Raw genomic sequence first — 14,022 nt, 5'->3', positions numbered from 1 at the left:
TTATCTTCTTCCCTTTCTTCATTCGCTCTCTCTCTTCCCTACGGTCCACTCCCTCCTTTTGCTCTCACTCGCACCCTCTGTCCCATCTCTCCCTCTCTCCTACCCTCCCTTCCTCTGTCCTTTCCCTCCCTCCCTCCCTCCCTCCTTCCTCGCTCCTTTCCCTCCTCTGTCCTCTCCCTCCCTTCCCCCCTCCCTCTCCCCCCTCTGACCTCTCCTTCCCTCCCTTCCTCCCTCCCCCTTCTGGCCCCTCCCTCTACCCCTCTGACCTCTCCTTCCCTCCCTTCCTCCCTCCCTTTACTGGCCCCTCCCTTTCCCCCCTCAGGTCACTCCCTCCCTCCCTTCAAGGCCTCTGTTTCGAGAAAAACAAAAACACTTTTATTGTCTTCAGTGGCTCTATTGTTTCTCTCTCTCTCTCTCTCTCTCGCTCGCTCTCTCTCTCTCCCTCTCTCTCTCATTGCTTTGCGAACCGAATCAAGTCCAAAACAACACATCGTCCTGGGAAAAAAACAGCATTGGTCCCAGTTGGTCCTGATGTAGTATTTTTATTATGGTTTATTAGATTGCTGAGTCATTTACGAAACACAGGACGAACACGGCCACGGATATAATATGTCCTTGTGGTGAGAGAGAGAGAGAGAGAGAGAGAGAGAGAGAGAGAGAGAGAGGGAGAAAGAGAGAGAGATTTTGTTAGCATTTCCACGTATTTCTCTCTCTCTCTCTCTCTCTCTCTCTCTCTCTCTCTCTCTCTCTCTCATTTTTGCAGTGTACAAAACAAAAGAACCACGGAAGTCTATTGTTCACCCTGCCCCTCCTCTCCCTGCACCCTCCCCTCCCTTCTCCTCCCGTGCCTCACTCTCCACCCTGTATTTTCTCCTTCCTGTCTCCCTCTCTCCCTCCTCATACTGCCTCCCTGCCTCTCTCACTCTCTCTTCCTAATCACCCCCTCCTTCTTCCTCACACCCCTGCCTCACCCCCACCCCTCACTTCATCTCTCACCCATCCTCACTCTCCCTTTCTTTCCATTGCCTCCCTGACTCTCATCACCGCTGCCTTCCCTGACCCTGACACTCCCTCACCCCCTCACCCCTTCCCCCGCCTTCCCGCCTTCTTCCTCACCCTGCCTTACCCCTTTCCTACCCTTTTTCGTTCCTGTCTCACCCCTGCCACACTTTGTCTCATCCGACCTTAACCCTGCCTCACCTCCTCCCTCCCTGCCCACCTCCTCACTCATCCTGCCTCAACCCCTGCCTCCCTCTCCCCCTGCGTCCCTGCCTGCCTTGATCACCGTCTTCATCACTGCCTATTCCTGCCTGCCTGCCATCAGAAACGCCTGACTTTTTCCTACCGCACCTCCTGGCTGCTTGCCTGTCTTACTGCCTACCTTACTGCATCTGTGCCTACCCATCTACCTATCTCCCTCATTTTCCTGCCTGTTGTCCGTTCCTGTTTGTCTCTACTGTTACCTTTCCACTTTATTTCACCCCCCCCCCTGTCTGTCTGCCACTCCTGTCTTCGTACCTTATTACCTGATCTGCCTACACTTCCTGCCTACCATCCTAGCCCTCTGTCTGCCTGTCCTACTTCCAGCTTGCCTACCCTTCCTTCCTACTCAACTTTCCGTACCCCTTCCCGCCTATCCACGGGTTCTGTCTGCCTGCCACACACTCGGTACCTAACTTGCATTCCTTTCCTGCCTGCTCTCGGTTCTGCCTCTCTTGGTGTCCCCCTGCCTGCCCGTTTGCCTGCCCATCCTGTCTGTCTGCCTGCCCTTCATGTTGATCTGCCTACTTTTCCTCCTGTATGCCTGTTTCCCTGCTCTTTCTGCCTGCCTGGTTGTCTGCCTTCCTACATGCCTTTTCTGCATGCTCTTGCTGCTTGCCTGTCTTCCTGTCTGCCTGCTTCCCTGTCTGTCTGCCTACCTCCCTGACTGCCTACCTGTCTTCCTCCCCGTCTGTTTGCCTACCTGTCTGTCTTCCTGTCTACCAGCCTTCTGCCTGCCTGCCTGCCTGCCTACCTGTCTGCCTGGCTGCCTGCCTGCCTGTCTGTCTTGCCATCAATACCCCGCCTCACACCCACTATTTCCCACGGGAGTCCAATTTCCATTACCGTGTGTGTGTGTGTGTGTGTGTGTGTGTGTGTGTGTGTGTGTGTGTGTGTGTGTGTGCACGTTGGTATCGTATAAAATATTATAGTATATGTCTATCTATCTATCTCTATACATATAGACATAAAAAGATAGAGAGATAGAAAGACAGATAGACAGACAAACAGACAGATATTTTGACGGACAGATAGATGTCCTTTATGGATAGAAAGATAGATATTTCAATAATTAGAAAGTTGTGTGTGTGTGTGTGTGTGTGTGTGTGTGTGTGTGTGTGTGTGTGTGTGTGTGTGAGTGTGTGTGTGTGAAATATGTGCGTTGATATCGTATAAAATACTATAGCATATGTCTATCTATCTATCTCTATACATATAGACAGCTAAAAAGATAGGTAGAAAGACACAGATAGACAAATAGACAGATATTCTGAACAGACAGATAGATACTCTTTATGGATAGAAAGATAGATATTTCAATAATTAGAAAGTTGTGTGTGTGTGTGGGGGGGGTGCTGAAGACAAACTGCGTGTGCGTGTGTGGTGATGTACGTGTGAAGTAATGACATCGTGTGTGGGTCCAGGCGTCGCTCATTCTCTTCCATCCTATTTATTTCTCCCTCTCTAATTTTCCCCTCTCTCTCTCTCTCTCTCTCTCTCTCTCTACCTACCTACCTACCTACCTACCTACCTACCTACCTACCCACTCCCTCTACCTACCTACCTGTCTATCTATCAATAAATCTATCTACCTCTCTCTTACATCTATTATATATTCATTCACAACAACAATAACATCAGCAACTAGCATTATATAAATATAAATATAAATAAATAAATAAATATATATATATATATATATATATATATATATATATATATATATATATATATATATATATATATATATATATATATATATATATATATGTGTGTGTGTGTGTGTGTGTGTGTGCGTGTGCGTCAGATTTTATAGTATCTATGTATCTGTCCATCTGTCTATATGTAATGTATATACAGTATGTACATGAAAAATGGGTTACTGGAAGCTAACTAATCCCTTCGTTTCAAAGCGTATTGTTTGCTTAATAAAATCACCACCAGACGGCACCAAGAGTATAGTACTGTACAGTATGTGCTGTCAAGTGCGGCTGAAGGAGCTAAACATGACCCATCCTCATTACCGCTGACTTACTGAATTTACTGTGGGAAAAACAATGCCACGGATCTTCTTTAGTTCATTCTATTACATGTGGCTTCCATGTCCGTGTGCGTGAAGCCTACATAGTGAAGGGCACTGCAGTCACACAACATCTGACGATAAATTCTGAAGCAGGCTAAGAAGATGGAACGTGTGTGGCCGTCTGTGTATGGCTGCTGGGTACACTCTGTGATATGGGATGGAGGCCGACCATATCACAGCCTCAAGAGATCCATAGATATCCGACAAAAGTAATGGTCTTGCCTTCCCCTAAACGATTGTAACCTCTCTAGCCTGAGTCCTTTATCTTCTTTGTACGCCTGCTGGCTCCACACGATCATATTCAGATTATGATAAACTACTTGAGCTGGGTCAGATCTAACCTTCACTAACCCCCTCACAGCCAGGGACTCTCCCTACCTAATTGCAGTCGTCCGGCACTGGCAAGAAAAAAATGACGTCCTAGGGCTGAAGGGGTTAAGTGTAAGGTCATTAGTGTCACGGTCATCTTCTTATCGCGCAGTCACGGCTCAGAACGAACTGTGGTGCATGGATCTGTTCTGTCAAGTCAGTATAAATGGACTAAAGAAAGGTGGACGGGAGTGATGTGGCTGAGAGAGGAAAAGGTAGACTTAATCATGTGGAAGGACAAAACACTGAAAGATGTAGACTGTTTATGCTGAGTCACATAAATTTTGGCCCCAAAATACCATCTCTTGTCTTGAATACTGAGCTTGAGTGATGAGTGAATGGATGCGTGGCCCATTAGACTGGGCAAATTTGGGCTGTCTGGAGATTGCTGCTCCTCACCCTGCCCTAGGGTGGGAAAGGAGGTCCGGATGATGGTGATGAAGATGATGATAGAATGCAGTGCTAGTCACGAAGAAGTACTATGTAACAGATGTGGTGCCGTAAGAGCATTGTCTTATTCTATTACTGAACTACGGGCAATTGGCTGCAAAAGGACGAACACCTCAGCCAAGTTAAGGTGGACGAACTATAGAATGGGTGAGAGTGGGAGAAGGATAGGCTTGGCGAGAGACAGGTGGAGGGACAATGTAATGAAAATATATGTGTGAGTTTCAAGGAAGGGGGAATCATTGCTGAATAAGGACATAGTGATACCGGCAGTCGTTCGTCCAATGTAACTTGGAGAGTTTCGTTTTTTTTTTTTTTTTTTTTCAGTTCATGTCTTGTAGCTCAGTGGCGGAACAGGACGCTATTTAGACTCTGCATCCTTTTCACAGCACCTCTTCGTGGCTGACATAATATTCTAGTGCTAAGCTATTGTTACAGTATTGAAGATGAAGACATGGCAATTAGGCCAGGAAAAAGTAGACAGAGCATAGGAAGGTGGATGAGAATGAGGATGCTGGCAGAAGATGCTGGCCGGGAACCAAGTGGAAGGGCAACATGGTGGAATATGTTAGCGACGAGGAGGTGTCGTGGGAGGGGTCGTAGCTGAATGTGGGCAAAGTGAGACTGACTAGGAGGGTGGATGAAAGTGGAGAAGAAGAGGTTGGCCGGGAACCAAGAGGGAGGACAAAGTGGTGTAATATATTACTGGCAACAGGAGGAGGGGTCGTTGCTGAGTAAGGAGAGAACTGGCTTGAAGGTACTTTAGTCACGGCCGCCACTTAAAGACCGATAAGATAGATAGAATAATTCACTGACAGACAGACAGACAGACAGACAGATAGAGATAGATAGATAGATAGTTAGATAGATAGGTAGATAGACAGACAGATAAATGGACAGATAATAGTGTATTAAATTATCTTGGCAGTAAGTGAGGTTCTTGGTAAGTGAAGGTGTGGTGACGGTAAGAATATAACACAGAAATAATCCCGGCAGTGAATGTACTGGATGAGGCAACATTTCCAGCCCCTCCAGCTGGGACAGTCTCTGCAAAGCTGAATAAAGTCGTCTGGATGTGGCAAGAATAAATTGAAAGTTAAAGCAACCTGGTAAGTATCTAGAGACACGTTGTTTGCTTCAGATCACAAACTCCTGCTCGATTGGTTGTTGTTGTTGTGGCCCCAGGTTCATTTCAAACTGGGAACACAGTGAACTCCAGGCTGATGTAACAATTCCACGCTCCACCGTCCTCCTTTCGGGGAATAGGGAGGGAGATGAGGGGCGTTTGTATGGCCAGGTAGATTCACCGAATGCACCTAGCGGTGCCACCACGTGGAAGCGCCCTTCCCCATACCCATTTTTTTTTGCAGGGAAGATCTTTGTTGATAGGAAATGACATGGAAAGCACCTGAACATTTCTAAAACAACAGAGACGGCCAGTAGACACAGACACACACACACACACAGATACAGCAAGACACAGAGGCAAATGCAGACACAGACACAGCATGACAGAGGAAAATACAGACACAGACACACGGACACAGATACAGCAAGACACAGAGGCAAATACAGAGACAGACACAAATACGGCAAGACAGAGGCAGCCCTTATTTTATTGGACTATAAGTTTCAACCGACGTGCGCAGTCGAAAACAACAAATATTTGTCGCTAAACCAGCCCAACCCTCGCTGACTTAATAGATATGTCAGGGTGTGTGTGTGTGTGTGTGTGTGTGTGAGAGAGAGAGAGAGAGAGAGAGAGAGAGAGAGAGAGAGAGAGAGAGAGAGAGATTGGTATGCCGCATTAGGAGTGACACTGGGGGAGGGAATGGATAAGAGGAGAAAGCTTAAGAGAGTTAAGATGAAAGGGCCTTTGAAAGAGAGAGAGAGAGAGAGAGAGAGAGAGAGAGAGAGAGAGAGAGAGAGAGAGAGAGAGAGAGAGAGAGAGAGAGAGAGAGAGAGAGAGAGAGAGAGAGAGAGAGAGAGAGAGAGAGAGAGAGAGAGAGACTTTGTGTGTCTCCCGGGAGCCGTAAAAAGGATATTAGAAGTCAGTTGTAAGCTCTGTCTCGCTGCCTCCTGCCTACGTGCTTGCGCTCTTTATTTATTATTTCGTACGTTCTTGGGGCATTCTGTACGTTCTTGAGACAATATGTACGTTCTTGGGGCATACTGTACGTTCTTGGGGCATTCCGTACGTTCTTGGGGCATTCCGTACGTTCTTGGGGCATTCCGTACGTTCTTGAGACAATCTGTACTTTTTTTTATTTCTTTTCGGTGTGGGCGTTCCTACTAGTGTGCTTGTCTGTATGTTCTCGCGTCATAAAATGCGTTGTTGTTTCCTACTTTTTTTTTTTATACATCCTGCGCGTTCCTTAGATATACTGTACGTTCTTAGGGTATTAAGTGCGTTCTCTGGGTAGTGTGGACGTTCTTAGGGGAGTAGAAGATATATAACAGTAACAGTTAGGTGACAATTGGCAGTAACAGACGGCAAGGGAAGAAGGGGACTGTAACTGAAGGGTATGGGCAACAGACAGTAACATAAAGAAAAATAGTAAGGGACGGATAGCATAATGAGACAATAACAAGAGAGTTGGGTTTTCAATAATCGTAGCAGCAACCAAAAATAAGTAACATACACAGCAACACTAACAGAAAACAATAAACATCATATCAACAAAAAAGACGAGAAAAAGGAGAAAATAATAGACAAACAGACAATTACAAGAATGATGAAGTAAATAGAAACGGTGGAGGCTGAGCAAGTGCCAGCAACAGCAATAACCAGCACGATCTCACCAGTCAGGAAGACAACTGTAACGGATCCAGTAACGGAACGTGAGGGAGCCAGCAACGGCCACTAACGGAGGCAGAGAAATCCAGTAACGGTCAGAAACGGGGTCAGAGGGATCCAGTAACGATGTGGGACAATGGCTGTGAGAATAACTGGTGAAGATCGTGACGTCATGGGGATGGCAGCGGGCCAGGACGGACGCCAGGCAGTCGGCACACCCTCCCGCCTCACCCCTCATCCCTGCCAACCTCACCCTGCCCAGTGTCTCATCCCTGCTTCACACACCACTCCCCCCGCCAGCCTGACTCCTGCTTGCCTGTCTTAAACATCCCTTGTGTCCTTGTCTGCCTGTTTCTCACACAGTTGCCTCCCCCCCTCTGTCTGTCTGTGTCACCCAGTCTGCCTTCTTCAAACAATCCCTGCATACCCATCTCGGTCCCTGCTTTCTGCCTTATCTCCTGCCCCGCACAGCCCCTGACTACCTTCCTAAATCTACCTATGCCTCCCTTCTTGCCTGTCTCCCACTCGGCTTCCCTTCACTCTCCCTGCCTTGTTGTCTGCCTATCTCACACACCCTAATCGCCTCTCCCTGCCTCCTTCCATTACTGCCTCCACCACTCCTCCTTCATTGCCTTCCTTCATACCTCTCTCCACTCACTCCCTGCCTCCATCCCCCTCAGTATTCTCTCACTTCCTCCCGGCTTTTCATCACTCTCTCATTACCTCTCTATCTGCCTTCTTCCCTGTCTGTCCCTTTTCCTGTTTCCTGCCTACTTCCTTGTCTGCCTCCCTCTCTAGTCCCTTCTCTTCCCCCCTTCCCGCCTGCCTACCTGCCTCCGTCAATGATACTGACGAACCGTGTTGCAAAGTATCCAAATCTGGTGATGGTCCAAGAAACTGGCGGCAGAGTGGATACATCTTTACCAAGGCAGTGGTTCAGTTGCATCTTAATAACTCCCTAACTCGGACCAAATATGGTGTGTGAATTCCAGTATCAGAAAATGCAAAGTGCTAAACATTGCCATTCAAAATAAGATTCCCCACTATACTGTACTGAGAACAATATTCAACCTGATAATGTAAACCATGAAATTTTAGGAATTACTGATTCATACAAACGACTTACCTGAAACCCTACAAACAGCGTACAGGCCGCTGAGAAAACTAATACATTATTACAATTCATAAGCAGAGCCTCAGGATATCCGTCAGAAAATATCCTTCTTACCTTGAATAATTCTTAAGTCCGCCCACAGGTTGAGTACTTGTCCAGTTCTGGTTCATTTAGTACATAAAAGAAATAGCCTACATACATGTATACACACACACACACACACACACACACACACACACACATATATATATATATATATATATATATATATATATATATATATATATATATATATATATATATATATTTAATACAAGAAACTTGACAGTACAACGAAGGGTGATAAAAACATGTAGGATATCTGATTCAGTTTACCTTAATTAAACACATACTACGAGGGGATTTAATCTATGATACAGTTTGATAGGACATCACAATATGGCATAGGAAATACTTAACAATATATCGGCTGAATTACACTACAACTAACGTTATAAGATTACTGGCAAAAGTGTGCAATTACTTCTTTTATTTGACAGAGCTGTGAGCATATGGAGCAACTGCCTTCCAGTGTGGATTTACATTTTTAAATCGCTTGGATATGAACAGCAATTGGCCTCTAATCCCAAGCTAATCATGTTCACTTCAGAATAATACATTTCTGAAGCATAATTTTTATACAGTATAGAAGCTGGAGGACAACTACAGAACAACACCGTTATCTAACTCTCCCTAATAGGATAAGATAGTGTAGAATATGATTACTAGTCATCCTTTCCTATGAAAATTTCCACGATCGCTTTTCTCTGCTGCATAGCAGGCCTCATTTTACTGTACCAGCTGTGGCTAGAGAATTTGGTGGGTAAGAGAATGTGCCTTCCTGTATTGCTATCCTTGTAGGTGACTCATACATACAACAGTTATCATAACTATAACCTACCTATAGCAAACAGACTCAAAAGCACCGATAGGTCTATTGTTATTGGTCTTGTTTTGTACTGTTTTGTATCCTTTGTACTCCCTGCATCTCTCTCTCTCTGCTCTCAATCCCTGCCTGTCTTTCTGCTCGTCTCCCTGCCTCCCTCCCTGCCTGTCTCCCTGCCCGTCTACCTACCTTCATCGCTGCCCGTCTACCTGACTGTTTCCTTGTTCGTCTCCCTGCCCTTCTCCTTGCCTGTCTCCCTGCCTGTCTCCCTGCCTGTCTCCCTGCCTCCTTCCCTGCCTGTCTCCCTGCCTCCCTCCCTACCTGCCTCCCCCCCCCCAGCCCACTTCCACCCTTCCCTCTGTAAACCCTTCAAACCTCGATTCCTATCGGCTTTCCTGCTTCTCTTCCTCTCCCTCATCTCCCTCTTGCCTCCTTGTTCTCTCTCTCTCTCTCTCTCTCTCTCTCTCTCTCTCTCAGCCTTACACCCCCCCTTCTCTCAAACATTAATTTTCTCTCGCAAAAATAGGCACTCACAATTTTTACTCTCTCTCTCTCTCTCTCTCTCTCTCTCTCTCTCTCTCACGTTGTGTCTTTCCACCTCAAGAAAGTCCTGTCTTTCTCCAGCCTGATGTGTTGGTTGTTAGTCTGCCGCATCCCCGCTGACCCTCTCCATGACTTCATTCCTCCATCTGCTGCTTTGTCTGCCTCTTCCTCTCACTCCATCTCTAGCCCGTCACTGTTACTCTGGCTTTCTATCCTTTTTTTTTTTTTTCCGTCTATCTCTTCCTCTCACTCCATCTCTGGCTTATTCTCTGGCTTCCTCTTCCCCTCATTCCATCTCTGACTTATTCTCTGCCCATCTCTTCTTCTCATTCCACCTCTGGCTTTTTCTGTCTGCCTCTTCCCCTCGCTCCATCTCTGTTTTTATCTCTGTTTGTCTCTTCCTCTCAGTCCATCTCTGACTTCTTTGTCTACCTCTTCCTTTCACCCCATTTCTGGCCTTTTCACTGCCTACGTCTTCCTCTCTCTCCATCTCTGGTTGCCACTCTTTACCTGTATTATCTTTTTTCTTTGCCAACCTCTTCCTCTCACTCCAACTCTGAACTGCTATCCTGTTACCCTAGTCGTATATCTCTGCTCTAACAAAGGCATAACCAGGCAAGGATTACATCAGTGTTTTATTTGTGATTATTATAGTTTTGTAGTTTTTTATGCTGTCGTCCCAAAAGTTCATTCCTTGTCCACTCACATGCCATCCAGCCTCATCCTTCCCATCCTCGTCTCACGGCTCCTACTGGCAGCTCACATTCCCAGCTCTGTGTTGACATCACAGGATTTCACAACTTACCACCACTCTCCCGTTGTAACCCAGATCTTTTATCTTTCTTTTTTAGAATAACAAGAGACATGGTTTGATTATGAGCTCTGCTTTTTGGTTTGGGGGGGGGGCTACTTGCAAAAAAAAACAAGTTAGAGACGGGAAGGACACTGATGTCACACTCATTTTAGAAGCAGAAGACTCTCTCCTCCTTGATGTTTTATTGTTTTTGCAAAAGCACTTCATGGAATGCCTGTTTTTCACTTTATTTCGTTGTTATGAACTGTTGCCGTCTGAACCCCTTATCCTGTACACCAATACATTCCTCAACTCATTCCAGCACTTCGTCATTCATTTCTGCTGCACTCTGTACACTTTCAATCGCACTAAAACTGCCATGTCTTCTCCTTCAATGCTGAAATGTTATAATTTCGTAGTAGAATATATTGTTGGTCACAAGGACGAAAATGTTCGCAAGTAAAATGAATGAACTATACAAGAAGCTCAACACAGATGAGGCGGTAGTCAAGAAGTTGTCTGTTGTCCATCAGGACTGAAGTTCGATCACAGGTTGGCCAAGAAACAGTTTGATAATTCGAGTTTCGCTTGAATAGATTTTACTGATCTTCCATGAAGCCCCCCCGGCTAATACAGTTAACATCGATATAGACAGTCTCAATATGTATCCAGTATCGACAGTGTGAATCAGTGTCGAAGTGGTGACATGTGATGATATGTAACAAACAGCAAAGCTATAGGGATACAGGGGACGAGCTATTAAATCTGTTCCCAGTCTATGACACATTAAACTGTTTTTGTGCTTTCCATCATTGTCGCAAAGACTAACCTGCTCCGAGACCCTGTTTGATTAACTGGGGATGTCTCAGCTCTGGACTTTATTTCTACTTGACAGCCTAGCCCAGGACCCCTACCCTCACGATGGGGTAATGAAGCATAGGATGGTAGACAGAGCTTCATTTTGGCTTGTGTCGGAAGCTTTTATTCATTTCTCCATTATACAACAACCTTTTCATTCTTTCTTTTTCTTTCTTTCCTTCTTTCTTTCTTCTTTTTTTTCTTTTTTTTTTTTTTGTGATGGTGGTGGTGGTAAGGCTGATGCAGTGTAGTAAAACTCTAAAGTCAGGCGTCCAGGTCTGTGCAGCCTGACGCCCAGCCAATATACGGCACACCACCACCACCCACACGGCCAAGCAAGCAGGCAAGGACACGGCAGAGGCAAGGAACGTAGGAAGGAAGGATGGGTGGATGGATGGATGGATGGATGGAAGGAAAGAAGGAAGGAAGGAGGGATGGGTGGATGGATGGAAGGATGGATGGATGGATGGAAGGAAAGAAGGAAGGAGGGAAGGAGGGATGGGTGGATGGATGGGTGGAAGGAAAACAGGAAGGAAAGAACGAACGAAGGACGGAATAAAGGATGAACGGATGGATGGCTGGATGGATGGATGGATGGATGGATGGATGGATGGATGGATGGATGGATGGATGAATGGAAGGAAGGCAGGAAGGAAGGAAGAAAGGAAGGATGGATGGATGAATGGATAGACGGACGGAAAGAAGGAAGGACAGAAGGGTGATGGAAGGAAGGATATATTCGAATGAAAGGGAAGGGACGAAGAACAGAAAAAAGGATGGGAGGAAGGGAGGGAGGGAGGGCATGAAGGAGGGTGAGAAGGAACAAAGAACTGAAAGATTGAAGGAAGAAAGGAAGGACAGGAAAGGGGAAAGGAAGGATGTAGGAAAGACAGAGAAGAGGGAAGGAAGGGAGGACAGAAGAGTGAAGGATGGAAAAGAGGAAGGACGGAAACAGGGAAACAAGGAAAGAGAGGTAGGGAAGGGAGGAGGGAGAGGAGGGAGGGACAGAATTATGAATGACAGGGAGTGAAGGAGGAAAAATTATAAGTGGCAGGGGTGGCGAGAGAGAGAGAGAGAGAGAGAGAGAGAGAGAGAGAGAGAGAGAGAGAGAGAGAGAGAGAGAGAGAGAGAGTGCAGTGTGTCAGTGTAGGGGGCGCCTGGTGGTGTAGTGGATGGAATGCCCCGGCTGGAAGAGAATTATTACCTATACCTTCAAGGGGTGTGTGTGGCCTTACCTGTTCTTACTGTTACTTATATTTATTTATTCATTCATTTATTTCTTGATGTTTAAGGTGGCGAAGAGAGAGAAAAGAGGGAGGGAGGGAAGAAGAGAGAAACCTTATCTGATCAGTCATTATCACCACCATCATTATCACCACCATCATTACCATCATCATCGTCACCATCATCATCATCATCATCGTACTTACCATTATCATCACCATTATCATCACCATCATCATCATCATCATCATCATTCTTATCATTATCATCACCATCATCAATACCACCATCATCACTATCACCATCACCATCATCATCATCATCATCATCATCATCATTATGCTTATCATTATCATCACCATCATCATCATCACCATCATCACTATCACCATCATAATCATCATCATCATACTTATCATTATCATCACCATTATCATCATCATCAACACCATCACCATCGTCACTATCACCATCATCACTATCATCATCATCATCACCATCACCTGAATCAGTCCACAGCCGTACTGATGACTGTCATACCTTTTTCCATTCTACTTCATGTTCGTTTCTTCTGGTCAGTCCCAGGAAGTCTGTACATTTCATCCCTTTTGCCCTGTGTTTGAGCACGGGAGGTAGGGAGGGAGATGAAGGGAGAGAGGAAGGAAAAGGATAGGGAGGGAAGGGAAGGAGGAGGAAAAGAAGGGGAAAAAAGGATAGAAAGAGGAAGGAGAAAAGGGGAGAGAAAGGAGGGAAGAATGTAAAAGTGAGGATGAAGAACTGCGAAGGGAGAGGAAAAAGGAGAATGAAAGGAAAGGGAGAGGTGGCAGGTAGAGAGATGGAAAGAAAGAAAAAAGGCAGTGAGGGAGAAAAAGATGGAAAAGAGGACGAAAGGAAAGGAAAGAAGCAGAGAGGAAAGGAGGGAGAGAATGAAAGAAGAGACAGGTGGAGAGAGAAGAAACGAAAGATGGAAGGAAGGAAAGGAAAGAGGGAGTTAAAGATGAGAAATAGGAAGGGAATGAAAGACTCAAGAATGGCAAGGAGTGGACAGAAAAAGAGAGAAAGCAGGGAGGAGGGAGGGAGGGAAACAAGGAAGGAAAGAAGGTAGGATGGAAGGAGGAAGGGCAAGATGGTAGGAGTGAGGGAGAGAAGCAGGATGGAGAGAAGGAGAGAAAGTAGGATGGAGGGAGAAAGAGAAAATAGAAAGGTAGGGAGGGAAGAAGAATGAAGGAAGAGAAGAAGGAAAGGAAGGAGGAAACGAAAAACAGACGACGGGGAGCTGAGACAGAGAGAGGAAAGGAGAGACGAAGAAAGAGAGGGATAAGGAAGGAGGGAAGAAACAATAGGAGAGAGACAAGGAGAGAGAGGGAGGGAGGGACAGGCAAGAAAGCAGACAGAGATATGCAGGGAGAGAACAAGAGGAGGGAGAGAAAGAAAGAGAGGGAGGGAAGGAGGGGAAAGATTTATGATGACAGGAAATAAAAATGAAGAAAAAAATGAGGACAGGAGGAAGATGCATGGCGGGGAGGGAATGAGGCGAGAGAGAGAGAGAGAGAGAGAGAGAGAGAGAGAGAGAGAGAGAGAGAGAGAGAGAGAGAGAGAGAGAGAATAT

The 14,022-nt window shown here is 45.9% G+C and overlaps 1 protein-coding gene across 1 annotated transcript in view; it reads right to left on the bottom strand.

The window, feature by feature from the left end:
• The window catches only part of amon (prohormone processing protease amontillado), a 278,590-nt gene that overhangs the window by 173,775 nt on the left and 90,793 nt on the right, over positions 1–14,022 (bottom strand). The gene's annotated exons all lie outside the window — the stretch shown is intronic.

Source organism: Coenobita brevimanus, chromosome 65, assembly GCF_032717465.1.
Source record: "Coenobita brevimanus isolate Jiangsu-jjx chromosome 65, ASM3271746v2, whole genome shotgun sequence".
Lineage (NCBI taxonomy): Eukaryota > Metazoa > Arthropoda > Malacostraca > Decapoda > Coenobitidae > Coenobita > Coenobita brevimanus.
The sequence above is the reverse complement of the archived record's forward strand: the minus strand, read 5'-3'. Positions and strand labels throughout refer to the sequence as shown.